We start from the raw sequence: 22,397 nt of genomic DNA, 5'->3' as shown, positions 1-22,397 counted from the left end.
GTGCCCCAAGCAGAAGCTGCCCAGGTGAGCTAGATTCTAACCAGGCTGTTAAAAGAAGTTCCTTTGGCTGATATTAAGAAGAAAAAGAACAATGAAAGAGGAAATTGTTTTGTATATACCGTGAGTGACTAATTTATTTAGGGAAACAGGAAGAAGAGGCTTTCATTTCTTCATAAGAACAAAGAATTAATCGTGGAGCATGGAGAGCTGGGGATTTTGACAGGTTTTGTAACGAAGGTGACATCTAGTTCCAGGAAAAATTTAATTGAATAATATCCTGATGCCTTTTGGAGCTTTCTGCAGAAAATAAGCAAAAGATATTCATGAAGTTCTTTGGAAATAGAAACTGCTCACTCCCTTGGCCTAAATAGATATGTCAGTGTCATGATGGATTGGAGCCGTAGTTTCTCAAATGTACAGGCAAGACATCTCAGACTGGGATTACCTTCTCCTTTAAGGGCAACAACAACCTCTCAGGCAGGTAAATCATTGGATTAAGTGATTTCCTTTAGGAGGAGCTCAAGACTCAGATATGCTACACAAAGAGCCAATTGTTTGGTAGAGGTCAAGGGCACTTAAGTGGTTTAAGTGGAGTTTTTCAGTGCAATAAGCAGGGGTCTCTACCTCTTTTGAGATTTCTCTCTCTCTCTCTCCTCCTGTCTCTATCTTGGATTCTTGCTCCTTCCTTTTGGTTTGCTTTGTGTTGCTTTTCTCTATTTTATCTCTTCCCTTAGAGCTGGTGGGATAAGAGCCAATCATATAGGTTCTTTCAGAGGAAAAACACCCTCCCTTTCAGTTCTTCAAGTTCTACACTTTAAAAGGGAATGGAGGACTTCAGACCTAGAGACACATACAGACTGAAAGTAAGGGGATGGAAAAAGGTATTTCATGCAAATGGAAACCAAAAGAAAGCTGGAGTACCAATTCTCGTATCAGACAAAATAGACTTTAAAATAAAGACTATTAGAAGAGACAAAGAAGGACACTACATAATGATCAAGGGATCGATCCAAGGTGAAGATATAACAATTGTAAATATTTATGCACCCAACATAGGAGCACCTCAATACATAAGGCAAATACTAACAGCCATAAAAGGGGAAATCGACAGTAACACATAGTAGGGGACTTTAACACCCCACTTTCACCAATGGACAGATCATCCAAAATGAAAATAAATAAGGAAACACAAGCTTTAAATGATACATTAAACAAGATGGACTTAATTGATATTTATAGGACATTCCATCCAAAAACAACAGAATACACATTTTTCTCAAGTGCTCATAGAACATTCTCCAGGATAGATCATATCTTGGGTCACAAATCAAGCCTTGGTAAATTTAAGAAACTTGAAATTGTATCAAGTATCTTTTCCGACCACAACACTATGAGACTAGATATCAATTACAGGAAAAGATCTGTAAAAAATACAACCACATGGAGGCTAAACAATACAGTACTTAATAACGAAGTGATCACTGAAGAAATCAAAGAGGAAATAAAAAAATACCTAGAAACAAATGACAATGGAGACACGATGACTCAAAATCTATGGGATGCAACAAAAGCAGTTCTAAGAGGGAAGTTTATAGCAATACAATCCTACCTTAAGAAACAGGAAACATCTCGAATAAACAACCTAACCTTGCACCTAAAGCAATTAGAGAAAGAAGAACAAAAAAACCCCAAAGTTAGCAGAAGGAAAGAAATCATAAAAATCAGATCAGAAATAAATGAAAAAGAAATGAAAGAAACGATAGCAAAGATCAATAAAACTAAAAGCTGGTTCTTTGAAAGGATAAACAAAATTGATAAACCATTAGCCAGACTCATCAAGAAAAACAGGGAGAAGACTCAAATCAATAGAATTACAAATGAAAAAGGAGAAGTGACAACTGACACTGCAGAAATACAAAAGATCATGAGAGATTATTACAAGCAACTCTGTGCCAATAAAATGGACAACCTGGAAGAAATGGAGAAATTCTTAGAAAGGCACAACCTGCCAAGACTCAATCAGGAAGAAATAGAAAATATGAACAGACCAATCACAAACACTGAAATTGAAACTGTGATTAAAAATCTTCCAACAAGCAAAAGCCCAGGATCAGATGGCTTCACAGGCGAATTCTATCAAACATTTAGAGAAGAGCTATCACCTATCCTTCTCAAACTCTTCCAAAATATAGCAGAGGGAGGAACACTCCCAAACTCATTCTACGAGGCCACCATCATCCTGATACCAAAACCAGACAAGGATGTCACAAAGAAAGAAAACTACAGGCCAATATCACTGATGAACATAGATGCAAAAATCCTCAACAAAATACTAGCAAACAGAATCCAACAGCACATTAAACGGATCATACACCATGATCAAGTGGGGTTTATTCCAGGAATGCAAGGATTCTTCAATATATGCAAATCAATCAACGTGATACACCATATTAACAAACTGAAGGAGAAAAACCATATGGTCATCTCAATAGATGCAGAGAAAGCTTTTGACAAAATTCAACACCCATTTATGATAAAAACCCTGCAGAAAGTAGGCATAGAGGGAACTTTCCTCAACATAATAAAGGCCATATATGACAAACCCACAGCCAACATCGTCCTCAATGGTGAAAAACTGAAAGCATTTCCACTAAGATCAGGAACAAGACAAGGTTGCCCACTCTCACCACTCTTATTCAACATAGTTTTGGAAGTTTTAGCCACAGCAATCAGAGAAAAGGAAATAAAAGGAATCCAAATCGGAAAAGAAGAAGTAAAGCTGTCACTCTTTGCAGATGACATGATACTATACATAGAGAATCCTAAAGATGCTACCAGAAAACTACTAGAGCTAATCAATGAATTTGGTAAAGTAGCAGAATACAAAATTAATGCACAGAAATCTCTGGCATTCCTATACACTAAGGATGAAAAATCTGAAAGTGAAATCAAGAAAACACTCCTATTTACCATTGCAACAAAAAGAATAAAATATCTAGGCATAAACCTACCTAAGGAGACAAAAGACCTGTATGCAGAAAATTATAAGACACTGATGAAAGAAATTAAAGATGATAAAAATAGATGGAGAGATATACCATGTTCTTGGATTGGAAGAATCAACATTGTGAAAATGACTGTACTACCCAAAGCAATCTACAGATTCAATGCAATCCCTATCAAACTACCACTGGCATTCTTCACGGAACTAGAACAAAAAATTTCACAATTTGTATGGAAACACAAAAGACCCCAAATAGCCAAAGCAATCTTGAGAACGAAAAATGAGGCTGGAGGAATCAGGCTCCCTGACTTCAGACTATACTACAAAGCTACAGTAATCAAGACAGTATGGTACTGGCACAAAAACAGAAATATAGATAAATGGAACAGGATAGAAAGCCCAGAGATAATCCCATGCACCTTATCTTTGATAAAGGAGGCAGGAATGTACAGTGGAGAAAGGACAGCCTCTTCAATAAGTGGTGCTGGGAAAACTGGACAGGTACATGTAAAAGTATGAGATTAGATCATTCCCTAACACCATACACAAAAGTAAGCTCAAAATGGATTAAAGACCTAAATGTAAGGCCAGAAACTATCAAACTCTTAGAGGAAAACATAGGCAGGACACTCTATGACATAAATCACAGCAAGGTCCTTTTTGACTCACCTCCTAGAGAAATGGAAATAAAAATAAACAAATGGGACCTAATGAAACTTCAAAGCTTTTGCGCAGCAAAGGAAACCATAAACAAGACCAAAAGACAACCCTCAGAATGGGAGAAAAGATTTGCAAATGAAGCAACTGACAAAGGATTAATCTCCAAAATTTATAAGCAGCTCATGCAGCTTAATAACAAAAACACAAACAACCCAATCCAAAAATGGGCAGAAGATCTAAATAGACATTTCTCCAAAGAAGATATACAGACTGCCAACAAACACATGAAAGAATGCTCAACATCACTAATCATTAGAGAAATGCAAATGAAAACTACAATGAGATATCATCTCACACCAGTCAGAATGGCCATCATCAAAAAATCTAGAAACAATAAATGCTGGAGAGGGTGTGGAGAAAAGGGAACACTCTTACACTGTTGGTGGGAATGTAAATTGATACAGCCACTGTGGAGAACAAATGGAGGTTCCTTAAAAAACTACAAATAGAACTACCATATGACCCAGCAGTCCCACTACTGCGCATATACCCTGAGAAAACCATAATTCAAAAAGAGTCATGTACCAAAATGTTCACTGCAGCTCTATTTACAATAGCCCAGAGATGGAAACAACCTAGGTGCCCATCATCGGATGAATGGATAAAGAAGATGTGGCACATACATACAATGGAATATTACTCAGCCATAAAAAGAAACGAAATTGAGCTATTTGTAATGAGGTGGATAGACCTAGAGTCTGTCATACAGAGTGAAGTAAGTCAGAAAGAGAGAGACAAATACCATATGCTAACACATATATATGGAATTTAAGAAAAAAAAATGTCATGAAAAACCTAGGGGTGAAACAGGAATAAAGACACAGACTTACTAGAGAATGGACTTGAGGATATGGGGAGGGGAGGGGGAAGGGTAAACTGTGACAAAGCGAGAGAGAGGCATGGACATATATACACTGCCAAACGTAAGGTAGATAGCTAGTGGGAGCAGCCGCATAGCACAGGGAGATCAGCTCGGTGCTTTGTGACCGCCTGGAGGGGTGGGATAGGGAGGGTGGGAGGGAGGCAGGCGCAAGCGGGAAGAGATATGGGAACATATATATATATATAACTGATTCATTTTATTGTGAAGCTGAAACTAACATTCCATTGTAAAGCAATTATACTCCAATAAAGATGTTAAAAAAAAAAGGGAATGGAGGAATGAACTGATTTTCAAAACAGAAATACGCCCCCAGACATAGAAAACAAACTTATGGTTACCAAATGAGGAGCGGGGGGGAGGCATAAATTAGAAATTTGGGATTAACAGATATACACTACTATATATAAAATAAACAACGAGGACCTACTGTACAGCACAGGGAACTTTATTCAATATCTTGTAATAACCTATAATGAAAAAGAATCTGAAAAAGAATATATGTATGTATATATTTATACACACATGTATAACTGAATCGCTTTGCTGTACACATGAAACACTGTAAATCAACTTTACTTCAATTTTTAAAAAAAATTTTAATAAAAGGGAATGAAGTAAAGGAAGCTTAGAATGGGTGATTCAAGTCTACTCTGCTATGGGCTGAAATGAGAACCTTCTTTCTCTTGGATTCATCTTTTGGCCACCCAAAAGATGATGAAACTCCAGCCCAGATGAAGGGGTAGCCCTGGGGAAAGGAGTCAAGAGAGCCCGTTGGCCTGCTCCTGGTAAAGGGTCTTGGAATAGATGCACAAATGGGATCACGGAGGCTCTCATTTCATCTATTCCAGTTCACTGTATTTAGAAACAAGAGCCCCATGATGGGAAACTAGAGAAGTGGGGCCAGAGCCCCAGCTAAACTAATTATAGATCTTCTTCAGAAAAACCACTATAGGGCTTCCCTGGTGGCTCAGTGGTTGAGAGTCCGCCTGCTGATGCAGGGGACGTGGGTTCGTGCCCAGGTCCGGGAAGATCCCACATGCCGCCGAGCGGCTGGGCCCATGAGCCATGGCTGCTGAGCCTGCGCATCTGGAGCCTGTGCTCCGCAACGGGAGAGGCCACAACAGTGAGAGGCCCGCGTACCGCAAAAAAAAAAAAACCCCACAATATCAGCAGTGCCGAAAATACAGATATTTGGCTCCTGGCCGTCTCTACTTCTCTCTATGCAGTATGCAACAATTAGCAATTAAAGTTGGTGCCCTATGCTCTCACCCTTACTTCTTTACCACCTCTCCTTGCTCATCTGGACTCAAGTGGTTTACTAAATCTCATGCCTCATCCTGCTTTGAATGCTACATCAAATAAATGTTACGACTGGTCTTAGCTCCCTGTCCTAGTCAACCTACCTTTTCTAAGCAATGGTTTGAGCCCCGATTTTTACCTAAATACCTAGAATCTCTGTAATTGTTGATAAAATGCAATATTCTCTGTATCTTTCCCTATGTTCTGCATCAAGGTATCTGAAACTTTCATCTAGTGTTGGCTAAAAACAAACAAACAAACAAAAAATAACAACACAAGGACCAGTATTCCTTGTGAGTTGCAAGTTAAGAATTAAAGCTCAGAGGTCACTGACCACTGATTTCTAGAATCTAGCACTAGACTATTATTCTTGCTTTTAAGCGGTCAATTTTATTTTCCTGAATTATGCATTAATAGTAGCATGAAAGCAACACTTTGTTATTTTGTTTGCTTGTTTGTTTTAACAAACACATTTTATTTATTTAATTTGTCATCATCCATCTCAGAGTAAAATACCTCTTGTGGCACTGTGGGCTAAATTACAAATGAATGGAAACATTAGCAAATGAGAACACTGCAGTTATTTCATTATAATGTGATTCAATTTTCTTCTCCAAATGTTTGTTTTACAGCTCAGCTCTTCAGGAGAAGGGCAGAGGCCATTTGGATAAGTACAGCAACCCAGACTTTATTTTTTTTAATTTCATGTATATTTGGCTGTGTTGGGTCTTCGTTGCTGTGCTCAGGCTTCCTCTAGTTGCAGGGAGTGGGGCTACTCTTCGTTGTGGTGCGCCGGCTTCTCACTGCAGTGGCCTCTCCCGTTGCGGAGCACAGGCTCCGGACGCGCAGGCTCAGCGGCCATGGCTCACGGGCCCAGCCGCTCCGCGGCATGTGGGATCTTCCCGAACCAGGGCTCGAACCCCTGTCCCCTGCATTGGCAGGCAGATTCTTAACCATTGAGCCACCAGGGAAATCTCCCACACTTTCATTTTATATCAACAAAGATGAAGATACAATCATTCAAGACCAAAAATGAAGTATAAATGGAAGATTGGAAGATATATTTCTCTAGCAGGTTCTCTTTTAAAAAATTACAGTATTCAAATGCATCCCCAATTCAGAGACTGAAGTGTCCAGAGCTGTGAAAAGTCTGAGACTTTTGTCCCTATTCACAACATAACAAGTTACCCAGCCCCATTTTCATAGGTGCCGGCAGAAGACACGAGACTCCTGGGTCAGAGACAAAGGACTCAGCACAGCAAGCAGCATGAGCTTTGTGTTCACGGCAGGGCCACTCTCCCTCCCAGGCTCACATCACATAGAGACAGTGTGGAAGAGCCACGGTGGACACTGAGCAAGGGGTTTGCATCACAGCTGAAGAATCCCAAGCTTAGGGATCCCAAATCTTCTATAACGTGCTACGAGCAAACCTACGCCAACCTTTGCCCCAGAAGGGCACATTATCTTTATTATACAGAAACGTAAGCAAATCTAATCTCTGCTCCATAGAGAAACATGATTCCTGTGTTTCAAGGCTGTTCTCTGTATAAACATTCTGAAAAGATAATCCAGTGCCAGTGCCTCTGCTAACAAGACATGCAGAGATCCATGGAGGATGGTCCCCCAACATGAAGTTCATTATGAAGCAGCCCATCAAAGTTGATTCTAGTTCACATAGTAATGAATGAAAGCACATTTCTGTTTATTCTCTAATAATCCACCTCTTCCCAATTAGACTCTGAACTCCTAGAAGGAAGAGATAGTCTGGTTTGTCTTCATATCTCCATGGCATAGTTCAGAACCCTGCACACCTTGTAAGTGCATTATAGATGTTTAATAAATGAGCAAATGATTGGGACCACACAGCAAAATTTACTTTAAGATAATCTAAAGATATAAAATATGTCACATGAGGGAGGAATTAATTTTAATATTCATTCCTTATTATATTCAGGAATAAACTGATCCTTAATAGATATGGGCACCCATGTGTACCAAAGCCTCTAGACAAAAGTTTTCATTAAATTTTTCTTAAAAGCTATTTTATGATTATGTCTTAGAATAAGGAGCTTTTGCCAGGCAAAATGGTTACTTAGTGTGCTGTTAAACTAGCTAAAATAGTTCCTTGCCCTAGGTCTCAGTATTTATGGAATCCCCTTAATGGCTGGTGGTTAAATTGAGTAAGTCTTACACGGTTTTGTGTAACCACCAAAAGTGATCACTTAGAAATACTGAAGTAGCCACTAGGAGAAGAAGTTGGAACATTTCAACATCTAGTCCTCACATCTTAACCCTTACCTCCCAAATAAAGAGCTGATCTCTTGGATTTAGTTTCCATTCTTGTGGCTCATCTTAAGGATGTATGGATGGTAAGAATCATCATATATAAAAAACAACAAAAATGACAAGGCAGGTCTTAAAATTGTCTTCGACTTTTAAGGCATCTAGTAAAATGATGCTGGAGCTTAGAGGCTAAAACTTAGAATGACTGCTAAGGTCCTGGTCCAGGCACTAGGCAGGAAGTCTAAGATTCCTGATCTATTATGGCTCCCAGGATGGGCCCAGAACCAGGATGGAGGTAGAGAGGACACCCACATAAATCCATGGGCGTGTTTATAATGCATTTAATGGACTTACATGATACAGTAACATTCATCCTGGAGTTGACAGAAATCAAGCTGGTGAAGGACTTTTGAAGTGTCCATTTGAAAATACCACATTGACTTAGAGTAGATCTGTGGCCAAGGTCCAGCACCCCTGTTTACCTATGTGGGCTTGGGTTACTTAAATAATCTGTAGAAATATCTGTAGTAATACCCACCTCACAGGTCTGCTTTAGGTATTGAGTGAATTAATAGATGTGAAAGGGCTTCATATGATATGAATGGTGATTGTTATCATTGCTCAGGTGACATGATATGAAGGCTATTTGGTTGGGTTAGTGACATGATGGAATAGAAAAGCTGTACCCCATTCAGGCCTTCACTGAAAAGTAAACCAGGCAACCAGGATTTTGGCAAAACTGATAGAAAGACTACCAAATTAAAAACTGAGAACAAATCAGATATCTCTCTGTAAATATTATAATAGCCTTGAAATGTCTAAAGGTCACCTATAATATTTCAGCTACGTGATTGCCAGATTGTGCAGCAGATTGGTTTCCAGAACTGCAGTGGAATTAATTTGTTTAGATTAACTTTTGAGCAAATCTGTATCCTAAAAGCCTATCATCCTACATTAAGCCACCAGGTTAAGCACAAAGGCTTCTCGAGAATGGCTTCTCTATCTTGTGACTTCTTACTTATTTTAGCCTTTCTCACCTCCACTGAAATCTTGGGAATACGCAGATCAGAGACCACAGAAAATAGTACCTGTGCATAATTATAACACTAAATACAAATAGCACTTGTTCCATTAGTATACGTGGTACAATTTTTGTGGCGATAGTAAATGATGATCCCCTTTTTAAGTGACTTTTTTTTTTTTTTTGCGGTACGCGGGCCTCTCACTGCTGTGGTCCCTCCCGTTGCGGAGCACAGGCTCCAGACGCGCAGGCTCAGCGGCCATGGCTCACGGGCCCAGCTGCTCCGCGGCATGTGGGATCTTCCCGGACCGGGGCACGAACCCGTGTCCCCTGCATCGGCAGGCGGACTCTCAACCACTGCACCACCAGGGAAGCCCTAAGTGACTTCTTAAATGTGTGAAATAAACAAGATGTGGTAAGTTGGGGAAAAAAAATGTTTTGACTCATCTAAAACATTTCTGCATCTTTTGGTATTTCTCCAAGGATGTAAATTTTTCTTGGAGGCTTAATGAAGGGACTAGCACATAGTGTATGATTAATACACGTTGAATGGAAGGAAAAAAAGAAAGGAAGAGGGGGAGGGAATGGGGAAGGAAAAAAGGAGGGATAAAGAAAATAAGAAAAGAAAGAGGGAAGGAAAGAGGAAAAGGAAGAAGGGAAAGAAGGAGGAAAGAATGAAGGAAGAGAGAAGAAGAGAAAAAGAGAGGAAACAGAGAGGGAGGGGTGGAGGAAAAAGAAGAAGGAAGCAAAGAAGCAAGGGAGGCAGGAGAGGAGGGAGGAAAAACTCCTATCGTATAGAATGTTAAAGAACTGCAACCTTCAGTTACCAATCAAGAAAGTCAGTTTGAATTCAGTTATCAAATGACCCGGCACAACGTAACTTCTCTCGCTGTGGTCAATCTAACATCTCCGAGAATCAGAGCAGGGCACTTGCTTTTTGCGTCAACCATTTCGACAGACCTCCACCTGTGAATGTGTGAACACTTCTTACATTCAACCCATCCCTGAGCCTCAACAAACCCCTCCTCCCCCTCTGCCCTTCACTCTCTGCTTTCCCTCCCTCTCACTCCACAGTGGGCTCTGCCCAGTGCCTGAGCCTGACTCCAGTCTGAAGCTGTGCCTTGTGTGTGAGCCTTAGGGAAATATTGAGTTTTGTGGTCAACTGGGGTAAGAATGTCACTGACCCCATTGCTTAGTAATTTAAAATTTTAAATGCTAATGAGTATCTAAAAGAAAAACCATATCAAACAGTCTTGGCATTAAACTGTTCCCCCTTCTAAATGGCAGCATTAAATTGGCTACATCCAATTATTCTGTACCTACTATTAAGCCGTTGCTTTCTACTGCGGTTATGTTTTCATCATCAATGTCCAACAAAGACAACTCATGCAATCTTGCATCACGATCTGGGGGAGGCCCTAACAATTTCTAATTAGCTTCCCCTTGATGAATAATTCTAGACGAGTGCCAATTTAATCAGGCCTTTGGTGCACAGAAGGTATCACTTACTTTAGTAGATCAGAGCAATGGAGGGTTGGTTGCTGGGTTTTATTTCTTTTTTTTTTTCTTTATCATAGAATAAAGAAAGCCCTCTTGTGGGCTCTTACTCCACACAAATACATCCTCATCTGAAGTCTTGAAAAGAAAGCATTGACTTTGCCATAAAAGACATGCTAACTATCAGTTGTGATACTGACACTGCTTATGCACCTAACTGATGACCTACACACTGCTCCCCACCCTTACTTTTACCCTCAACCTTTCTCTCCCCAGGGCCCTGTTTGTCAGCTGTGTAATTGCCTCTTGTTGATGGTCTCCCCAAATTTCCAGATTCCTTAATCTTTCTTTTACCACTCAGTGTTGCACCATCAGCTTTTTGTTAATCTCCTCTGATGCATATCGACATGCCCTTCCTTCATCCTTCCAGGCTCTTTGATCTCCTCTTTAGCCTTCTTCCTGTACCTAAGAGAATAAGCCTAGCACCAGTGGCTGCCTCCTTTCCACCTACTTTGTCCTCTTGATCTCTGAATTCCCATGTCTCTTAAGCCTTTCTGATGTTTTTCTGGGCTTTTAGATTGTTAGTCAATGTCTCTTCTCCTTTTAGTTTATTCATCATTTTCACATCATTTTTACTTCCATTTAAGCTTTCATTTATTCAACAGAAGGTATTGATTGCCTATTACGAACCAGATCCTCCTATAATATCTCCATAGCGATTACATCAACAACAGATTCCCATGCATCATTCATATCTAAACTTGCCATTTCTTGATATACATACTTTTTGTGGGTAAATAGTGAAAGTTAGAGGATGAAAGCCCTTCTCGGTTACCTACGTGAGCTTGGGTTACTCACAATTCATGGGAGCGCAGCTCTGTTAGTGGAGCACATATATTATGAGTGTGTGACATTAACACTGCTTGTGCACAACTGCTTGCTGAAGGAATGAGGAATGTTTGGGGAGGTGGGAGAGGAAAACTTAGCCTGGAATGACTAGCACAGCTCCACAGATTCTTTCAGAACTGCCATTACTCACTTCCTCTACGGCAGAATATAACCCTTATCTAGCTTTAAAGGGCAAAACGATGAAGAAAATAATTGACATCATACCTTCATTTTATTAACAATTACCTAAGCCTGTGATTGCTAGATTGCATTATTTCAGTTCTCAGTCATCCAGGTCCTCTGGGCATAGCAGAGGACAATTTTTTTTTTCTTACATCTTTATTGGAGTATAATTGCTTTACAATGGCGTGTTAGTTTCTGCTTTATAACAAAGTGAATCAGCTATACATATACATATATCGCCATATCTCTTTCCTCTTGGCGTCTCCCTCCCTCCCACCCTCCCTATCCCACGCCTCTAGGTGGTCACCAAGCACCGAGCTGATCTCCCTGTGCGGCTGCTTCCCACTAGCTATCTATTTTACGTTTGGGAGTGTATGTATGTCCATGCCACTCTCTCGCTTTGTCACAGCTTACCCTTCCCGCTCCCCATATCGCAGAGGACAGTTTTTAATAGAAGGCTTAAGGAAAAGGGAAGGAAGGAAAACAATCAGAATGAGAGAAAAAGAATCGTGGAAATCTGGTTGTAGGGTTTATACAGAAAGATATTTATTTTGGATGGTGCTGCGTTGACTTGTATGATAAATGTAGTTTATGATCGTCTCAGTTGAGGAGATTTTCGTTCTCTCTTAAAAGAGTGCTCCACAGCTAAGCTAATTGCTCTTACAATTCAAGAAGAGGGATGTTTAAGTCGATCTCCCTCTCAAAGTAACTCTGAAGTTCAAAAAATGGAAGGCATTAAAAGTAAAAACTCACTTCACCAAAAGGACAATTTGGGGTGTATGAGGGAACAGTTTGTACTTTTGCTGAGTTCGGAAAAGATTCTTTTAGAGGGCAACTATGAAATTGAGTAGTGAAGCAGCAACTTAGTAAAATTGCTGGCTGGAGGGCAAGCCTGCTTTTATCCGTTGCATCTCATCCACAGCCCAGGAACACCCAGCAAGACTGTTTGCCGAAGTGCTACACTGCCATCTGCAGGAACTGCCTCACCTGAGCGCGACATCCTGGGTCAGGTCACACCACCCGGCATGTCTCCTTTCGGTGTGCTATCTTTACTAGAAGACTACACTTAATTTTTCATTAAGAGTAATCACTCTGTGAAAAGCCCAGGTCGTCATCAACTTAACGTCAGCAAGCAAGGGACTAAATAACCTTCAGGGGTACGTTTCCTTGTTGCAGGGAAAGCTGTTCTTAAACCTAAAAGACTTCCTTTAAAAAACTTAATAAATCTGGTGGCACAGTGGTTGCGAGTCCGCCTACCGATGCATGGGACACGGGTTCGTGCCCCGGTCCGGGAAGATCCCACATGCCGCGGAGTGGCTGGGCCTGTGAGCCATGGCCGCTGGGCCTGCGCGTCCGGAGCCTGCACGTCCGGAGCCTGTGCTCCGCAAAGGGAGAGGCCACACCAGTGAGAGGCCCGCGTACCGAACTTAATAAATCGGTAACGCATCTGCTGTATTGTTCTTTGCTTTCAAAGTATGATTATACAAACAACAAGCACTTAGCTAGGAGCAGACCATTTTCCTTGACCCTCATTTCTAAAATATTCTCCAAATAAGGAGGTCATTTACGTGTAGAGCCATGTGAATAGCATGCCCTTTAAAAAAAAAAAAGCACACTTGTATATTTGATATTTGAAACATGATTAGAGGTTCCTATCTCTACAGCACAGCTCAACCCAAGGCAGTCTGCATAGCCTTGGTCCCCAGATGATGGTTTGGGGTCTGTTCAGCAGATGAAGTCCCATGTAGAGCAATACCGAATTATTCTAGAGTTGAGACTCCTACAAAGGTAATTCCATATTTATTCATACAGTTGCTCCCTTAGACAGAGCAGGATAAATTTTTCATATGCAACCAAAGATGACCAATAAACCCACAAAAAGCTCAGTATCAAATGAAACAATAACTCCCAGGCTGGTTTGACAGCACTGTCTCTGCTCTGACAGTAAGTCTGTGTGCCTGATTTGATAAACCACAGACAACAGTATGCTAAACCATTCCAGATCCTCTCCTTTTTGCTCCACACAAAGGCTCAAAAGACAACAGTTTTTTAAACATAGCAGAAGCACATTTAAGAGGATACAGAGGCCCCAGAAAATGTGAGGTTTCTTTCCCCACTTTCTGGTGGATCAACTGTAACAGCAATGTTGACTTATTGAAAATGATATGAAAATCAGAAGGATAATTAAAGCTCATTTCTACTTGAAGCAGCAGCCTGAAATTTTCATTGAATTTACACAAACTAGAGAAAAATTGAAGTTGGCACTATCTCATTTTGAGGTTTTTTTACTCCTACCAGGAAGGTCCATTTTCTCAGCGGCAAGGAGATGGAGGGCATGGTGTCGTGTAGGTTTATTGTTGCTGCCTCCTACCACTGTTTTTCTTCCCTCTGTTTCATCTTTTTTGTTTTTTTAATTGACTTAACCTTGCTCTGTTGTTTGCATCTTTGAAAGAAATTCTAAATCCTTTTTAGGATACGGTGAGAAGAAAAATAAATAGGTATATGAATTCTGCAGCTGCAATTTATGATGGTCCTCAGATTTTCACTGTTAATCTCTCTCTGGAATTCTACGGATCTGTTCAAATGGACAAAACCAATCACGTCAGTCATGAATCCAGTCACTTCCCGTGACTGACCTAGTGTGGTTCACAGGCAAGAGGCCATGTGTGCAGCCAGTTCACCATGGCCCCCATGCAAGGAACTTTAGCAGGACCTTCAGAACCAGGGGTCTTCCATCTGTGGATCACTTTCCTGGGGCTGCCAAAACAAATGACCACAAGCCGGCTGGCTCATAACAACAGAAATGTATTCCCTCACAGTTCTGAAATCAAGGTATCCCCAGGCCCATGCTCTCTCTGAAGCCTTTAGAAGAGGATCCTTATTTGACGCTTCTAGCTTCTGATGTTGCCAGCAACCTTGGTGTTCCCTGGCTTGGACATGCCTCACTCCAACCTCTGCCTCATTCTCATGGCCATCTCCCCTGTGTCTCTGTCTTCACATGGTGTCCTCCTCTCTATATCTGTGTCCAAATATCCCTTTTCTTAGAAGGACACCAGGGGACCTCCCTGGTGGTCCAGTGGCTAAGACTCTGCACTCCCAATGCAGGGAGCCCAGGTTCGATCCCTGGTCGGGGAACTAGATCCCACATGCCGTAACTAAAATAAATAGAGAAATACATAAAATAAAGAAGGACCCCAGTCACTCAGAGGGATGGGACTGATTAGGATCCACCCTAATTCAGTGTGACCTCATTTTCACTTGATTTTGTCCACAAAGGTCTATTACCATATAAAGTCATCTGGGAGAGACCAGGCAGGTATGGATTTGGGGGGATACTATTCAACCCAGTACAATGTGTGGAACTGGAATAATAGTAGCTCCCAGAGACAGCTGTGTGACAATACACGGGACTCTCCATGGCACGTACTGAGCACAGACTTAAAATTTAACCACGCCTGCCTCTACTTCTCATAGTCTTGTCCACAGTGATGATTGTTCTATCAGAAGCCCAAACTCAACTGTCTTCTTTGCTTTTATTTTTGTACGTTTCTCTTTAAAGCAAGCTTTCTTGGTTCACTTTCAATATTTTGCACTGTTTTCCAACATTTGATCAAGGTAGTATGCCTACATATATCAAGCAACATACTTTTCTACAAAAGGCAAGGAACCGCACCAGTTATTTGACACTCGTGGTGGGAAAGCAGGTGGGGTAGGAGTGTGGAGCAGAGAGGATTTTGTTTCCAGATGCTGGCTAGAGGCTAGAAGCATCTGCTCTGGGACCCAACAGCTCTTTTACGTTTGTTTGCCCTGGGCCTTCCTCAGAATTCCATTCACCCCCACCTCCCTCTCAGTCTTTTCCTATTGCTTCTAGAGACTGCAAGTGGTACTTTATTTTTCCCCTTTCCCCTCCAATAATCCAGAGAAGCCAGTGAAAGCTTAAAGAAGACCAGGCAAAGTTAACGTGAAAAGACACCTTCAGATGCAATTCAGAGCAACACCAAGTAATTATTCGACTCCAGCAGACTCAAAACAGAGCCTCCAGTGAGAGTGAGAAATAAGAGATTATTCTATCCCTTTGAGGTTCTTATTAACCTAACAGCCTTTCTCAGCATCACTCACACTCCAGAGAAGTCTGGCATGGAATGAATCCTGAATGCTAAGCTTTGGCCTCACTTAAAGAGGACTAGCTCCAGGTTTATCATGGTGCAGCAACGGTTCCAGTTTTAAAATATTTTAATGTGTGTCTTTCCCAGCAGCAGGTGTGTACAGGCTTCACTTGGCCAGGATAGATGCCCTCTTCACTCAATACGCAGCAATGACCATCCATTTCTGCATCCTGGAATCCATTCCTGGGATTCTTGACGCAGAGCACGTTGACGGCAAGACGGGACAGGCATGCTGGTGCTTGTTACCAGTGTGTCCTTAAGGTGCACCGGCCACGCAGAGGACCTCTGTAGACACAATCTCCTCCCACACACGTTATTCTTCAGTCAGGGCACACGCATGGCAGGAAAAACCGGAACATCCTTTTAGAGGGAAGATTTGGAACCAAGAGTTGATGTTTCCCCATCTGTGTTGGCAATGGAAGTCACTTAAGGTGAATACAACTCTTGCGATCTAAGCCAGGACCAGGAAGGAACACAATTACACTGGGACTACAATTAAGTAGTGGTAAGAGGAGGGTTATGTCAGGAGGAACAACAGTCTTTTTCATAGGAGACAACTATATTGTCCCTAACAGCAGCTAATGCTCGCTTCAGCAAGGAGCCCTGTCTTGTAAATAAACCAGGGCAAATTAACCTCTTGGCTCTGGCAGATGAGAAGACCAGGATGGGACTGGAATACTTCACCCTGAATCTAAGGAAGCTTCAGCTTCAGGTGCCCACGAGCACCGCGAAGTGCCGAGAGATGTAGTGTTCTAGGAGGTTAGAGAAAGCCGGGATGCGATCAGGAAGCATTGTAATTGTAGTCATTTCTGGTAAATTGCCTAAAAAGATCTTTAAAAATGCTGGAGTATGAAGGCTCTGATAATTAGTTGTGAATTCTTTGCTTGTTCAATTATTTATCTACTTTTTAATTTATAATTTTGTCTTCTTTTTTCTTAAAAAAGAGGGCACTCAGAATTGTATTTGCTGCAGGCCCTGCAGAGCTGAATATCCCCTGACTCTCACTTAAGGGACAAAGCGGCCCTGCCCTGCTTTCTGGAATCACCACTGAGCTATCAGAGGCAGACCATCATGGCTGGAAGGTGGGGCAGGGAAGTGAACTTTCTCCTACTGTCAGACGCAGCAGAGCTCCGAGCGAGGGTTGCAGCGTCTGTTCAGACCAGGCACTGAGATGCTGAGGAGAGTGGACACACTATTCTCTCGAAAGTCTTAAACTGTAGGCCCTTTCTTTGGATGGACCCAGGGTAAAGTAAAACTGTTCATTTCATACTCTTTAGAGCTCTAACTGATCCTTCATAGAGGAGCTGTGAACTGCCACCATGGGTCTTGTGGGTAAAGCAGGAGGTCCTCAGGATGGGATGGTAACCACTTTTTTTTTCTTCTGTTTTTTTGTTTTGTTTTAATTTTGGTAGCCACTTCTGAACTGGTTTGTGGAGCTTCAGTGAACTTGGGGCTGGGAAGACACACCCTGGTGGATTCCTAAACAGATCTGCCATTGGTTTTTGGCCACAACGAGAACCTCTCATGGCACTATTGCCAAGCAAAATCCCAAAGCAAGAGAAACATTAAGAATGAATTCACTATTCCTCATCCTTCAGACATACTGACAATAAACAATTCCTTCTGAGATTAAAAACAGGTGCTGTGCTGCACCCACACTGCCTTTATATGATTGGAGTACATGCTTTGCTGGTTTCAGACCAAGGGAAACAAGACTGTACAAAACATCTAAAATTTAAATTACAGCCCAGGTGGTCATGATGATATCTTGTGGGAGATGGAATGTAAAGGCTTTGCTCTAAAATATGACTATAAACATTGGGACTGCATATTGTAAAACTAAATAAATTTCTTCCACAATGGGCCTTTATAAATGCATATGCCAATTCTTCCAGGAATATAGTACTGCCTAAAAGCAGGGATACTAATTGCATTGGGAGCCCAAACATTTTCACTGAGAATAAAAAGTGTGTGTGTGTGTGTGTGTGTGTGTGTGTGTGTGTGTGTGTGTGTGCGTGTGTGTGTGTGTATGCTGTTGTGCTGTTTAAAGCCTTCAGATCTTCCATGGAGAGGAAGCTGTATACTGATGCTGAAGACCCAGTATGGAACGAGACAGGAAGGAGACCAGCAACGTCCCAAGAGAACCAGAAGAATGGATTGGGTAGCCAAGCCAGCTGGAAAGTCCATTATATTATTAGATTTCTGAGGACACTGGCCTTGGTTTATTTATTTTTCTGTCTCCTATAAAATGCATTATAACATTCTACACATGGTAGAACCTTAGTAGATATTTGTTGAATGAGTAAATAAAATATAACAGGTTAGGCTTAACTATACAATGGTAGGTACCAATGAATTGGGTCAAGGCTGCTTAGTAGCATCTAAGAGAATTGTTAAAAAATAAATATGATGCCCCACCCCAGGCCAATTAAATTTGGAATCTCTGAGGTTATACATCTTTTTCTAAAGTTCCTCAGGTGATCCTGATATACAGAGAGCAATGAGATCCACTAAACAGAGTGAACTGCCAAGATCCTTTCCAAGACCAAGATTCTGTGGTTTCTAAAACATTGTAAGACTCTCTGGACAACGTGTCAGCACCAGGTATCTAAAAATCCTTCAGCTGTAGCCAGGACCAGCTACCTAGTTTGCAGGGCTCAATGCAAATAAAAATATAAGGCTCCTTGTCCAAAATTATTAAAAGTTAAAAATTATCGGTAATTTCAAGATGGCAACTGTAGAGCATTAAACCAAGTGTGGGGTTTTTATAAGCACAAGGCCATGTTAATGCACTGGTCACACAGCCATGAAGCCAGCCCTGTTGATAGCACTGAGCCCCAGGAAATAGCCATCTCGTAATCTTTATCTGCATCCTACTGCAACTCCCTATTCTTGTAGTTGCAGAGAAGTGAGATGACTCTCATTTGCTCTTTTCTGCTTCATGAAATTTTAAGAGATAAGAAGGATATTGGAAATAATCTGGCCTACCTTTATATCTAAAGAAAGGATTCCCTCTGAGTTGCCTCTGGCGTAGTAAAAATCAGATGAATCATCTAATAACATAGAAAAAGTGACTTACTTTCCCACTACCCCATTTTACTCATCTGTAAACGAAGACAGCTGCCCACTGCATCCTGTTGCTATGAGGATTAATTCAGATGTGTAATATAGAAGGGCTATTTTTCCATGACCCACCATGGCTGCTCTGAACCCATTTTAGGGCTACATTCAACATTTATTGGTTTCCAAAAAACAGCTAAAGCCACAGTTCATTAATAAAGAAATGTGTATTTTGCAGATTAGGTATAGAGATGGGGAAAAAAAGATTTCGTACTGGAGACCCCACAACATAAAGGTCATCAAATTCCCCACTGAGCACCTCTGCTCTTCTCTCAGAATTTCTTTCCACTGGCAGCTACCTCACCTCACATTTTTTTTCTTCCCTAAAACAATCACCCTAAAAATCCACCCCCAACCCTTCTTCCCTTATCTTGAAATATAGAGCTCTCTCCTCAGTTTGCAAGTGGAATTAAGAAAAAAAAAAAAAAGTTTGTTAAACAGCTGAACAAGCTGAACAAGGGCCATCTACTCCTCCTCCAGGGCACGAGCATCTCAATACCACCCCCACCCCGTAGGCTTCTCAATATATACCCTCCCTCAAAAAGACGGTAGGGGTTTGAAAGAGTCTGCTGCCAAGAAAATAAGGTTTTCTCCATACAATTATACAGGTAAAGTGACCAGTTCACAATAAATGTTAATTCCTTCCTTCTTCCCACCTTCCTCACCATCTCTGCCCTAACACCTCCAGTGATAAGAGGAATTCACTCCCTCACAAAGTAATTCCACTCTGTTTTTCAACAGCTCTACTTTTTGGAAAATTATTCCTTATGCTGACCCCAAATCCGCTTTCTTGTGACTTTTATCTGAAGTTTGTCATTCCACTGGGACAATTAGAGCAAGCGTCATTCTTTTTCAAGATGGTGGCTTCTCTCTCCATAGTTTTCTCTGTGACAAACTTCTCAAATTCTGAACTATACTAGCTGCCCTCCTGGAACAGTTTCCAACTCCCTCCTTTTAAAAACTTACCCCAAACTAAATACAGTCTCTCAATGTAGCCTTTGATGTAATGTAGATTGCCAAAGGACCATCTCTTCCCTTGATCTGGGCACACTCTGATTAATTATTCAATCAAAGCATCACTCCATTTCCTCAGCTCCTTGGGCAGCCCTCTCAGGAGACGCTTTGAAATAGCACAGGGGTAGAAGAGGAGAGCTGATGACAACCAGGCCTGTGCTTTAGTCACTAACCACACTGAAGCAGGCCACTCACAGTTTCAGCAGTCAAAGATGGAATGGTTGTGACTCAGAGCAAAGGCCTCAAGTAGCATTAACTGAAGGAACAAAGGCCCCAAGTGACAGACTCCTTACTCGAAAGGCTTTGGATGAACCCAGAAAATGAACACTGCACTCAACAACAGCTTGCCTGCTTCCTGTCCCGTCTGTGATCCAACCCGGTGAACACCTGCCATCTCTCAGGCACTGATGTGATCCCATTCTCGAGCAACTTAGAGCCTAATGATGGTAAACAAGGAACTGAACAAAGAAGTAGGCAGTTACAAAACTGGAATGAGGGCTACAAAGGGAAATAAGAGAGTGTAACTGGAAGCAGGATAAAAGGAAGGACCTAGTTTAAGTGTGGAGGATCAGAAAAGGTGTCTCTGAGGGGATTTTTAAGTTGATACCTGCTAGAAGAGAAAGAGCTAGTCGGGTAAAGAATAGTTGGGGAGTGGTCATAGCAACAAAGGGCATGGTGGGTTAAAAAGTCCTGCGGGAGGAAATTTTGATGTGTTTGAAGGAGCTGAAAGGATGTCAGGTGACTGGAGTTTAGTGAACGAGGAGCGGAGGGGCAGAAAACGTGACGAGGATGGAAAGATGGGCTGGGCCCGGGTCGCACAAGCCCTGGAGAGCCACGGTAAGAAGCTGGGTTATATGGAGTAAGTGCTATGAAAATTGTCTGAATAACATTACGCAGAAGAGATGGATGGTCTAATTAGGCTTTTAAAAGATAACCATAGCTGCTTTTGAAGGAGAAATTGGAGCGATGCAAGATAGGAAATTGGACACCAATTTGGAGGCTTTTGCAGTTCATGAGACTGATGGTGGCTTGAATATCAATGGTAACAATGAAAATAGAAAAGATGAGCGGATTTGAAAAGCATTCTATGTGTCAGAATTTCAACCAAACTTTAACTCATCTGATCTAGGTATCTAGATATAGCTAGATATACCTAGGAGCTCCTAACATGTGGTCCTGACATTCGGGTTAACGCTCCAACAGCATTAACATCACCTCGGAACTCGTCATAAATTCGGATCTTAAGCTCCACTCCAGACCTACTGAATCAGAAACTCTGGAGGAATCTAGTTCTCACAAGCCCTCCAGGGTATTCTGATGCACGCTGATGTCTGAGAGCCACCCACCGACCTACAGGAATGCATTAACTCTGGGCTCTCTGAATACAATAAACGTGTAGGGAATTACTGAGCCCATGTTATGGAATTAAAATACATTTGCTATACAGTTAAAAAACTCTAGATTTCTATGACAGGCTGTGAATATTATAGTAGTATTAAATCAAATTCTAGTTCCTATATACTAGGAATTTGTATCAAATGCTTGACTATTAAGGTGAGGAGAATCCTCTTCTGGTCCTGCCAGGACACTTTTTTTTAGTCCTTACATTGTCCCACCTAAGCTGCTACTCTTGTGCTTTCTGCGACATTTTGCGTTAGGATGGTTGCATCCCTGTATTCAGACCTCAGTCTTTAATGATTTCTTATCAGTTTCTTCAAATAGACAGTCTATATTTGGATTCCATGGAGATTCCTCCTTTCAGTATACTCTGAGAAATGTCAGTTGCCTGCTTTATTAATCATGGGATAAGATTTTTGGTTTACTTTGGTGTTCTCTCTTATCCTGGGGGAAAAAAAAGAAGTGTGATTTACTCCACTGGGTAGGAACATTCACTAACTGACCTGGGTATAAATTTAAAGCGGCTGTTCCCTGTTATGCGGTGCCATGGTACTTCCCCTGGCGCACCCTCAAACACCCACCGGTTTAAGGATGACACTACTATACTGTTTCACAACATTGTTGGGTGAGCTAGTTTGTACTGATCAGCACAATTAGTAATAATTACATATTTATAGTTCAACCCAAAGAGTAGTAATTTGAGTCTCAAGTTTGGAGTTTGGGCTTGAAAAAGGAAAAGACACGGGGGTGGATTCTGGAAGCCAGGAGTCAGGGCAAAATGATAGAGCTTCCAGAGGGTGGAGACCCCTGGGGAGAAGCAAACATGAGCATTTCCTAGTAAGAACCTCAGGTCTAGAAAAGTGTCCAGAACATTAGTTGGTGCTGAAAAACTAATTATTCATTCATCCTTGAAAAGGAGTG

General features: G+C 41.4%; 1 long non-coding RNA gene across 1 annotated transcript in view; it reads right to left on the bottom strand.

Annotated features, from left to right (window-relative positions):
• The window catches only part of LOC137202131 (uncharacterized), an 85,562-nt gene extending 65,385 nt beyond the window's left edge, over positions 1-20,177 (bottom strand). The window contains exon 1 of the long non-coding RNA XR_010932463.1: positions 20,031-20,177. This is a non-coding gene — a long non-coding RNA (uncharacterized lncRNA). The remainder of the gene's footprint in view (positions 1-20,030) is intronic.
• Between the last annotated feature and the right edge of the window lie 2,220 nt (positions 20,178-22,397).

This window comes from Pseudorca crassidens, chromosome 11 (genome assembly GCF_039906515.1).
Source record: "Pseudorca crassidens isolate mPseCra1 chromosome 11, mPseCra1.hap1, whole genome shotgun sequence".
In the NCBI taxonomy this organism is placed as follows: domain Eukaryota; kingdom Metazoa; phylum Chordata; class Mammalia; order Artiodactyla; family Delphinidae; genus Pseudorca; species Pseudorca crassidens.
The sequence above is the reverse complement of the archived record's forward strand: the minus strand, read 5'-3'. Positions and strand labels throughout refer to the sequence as shown.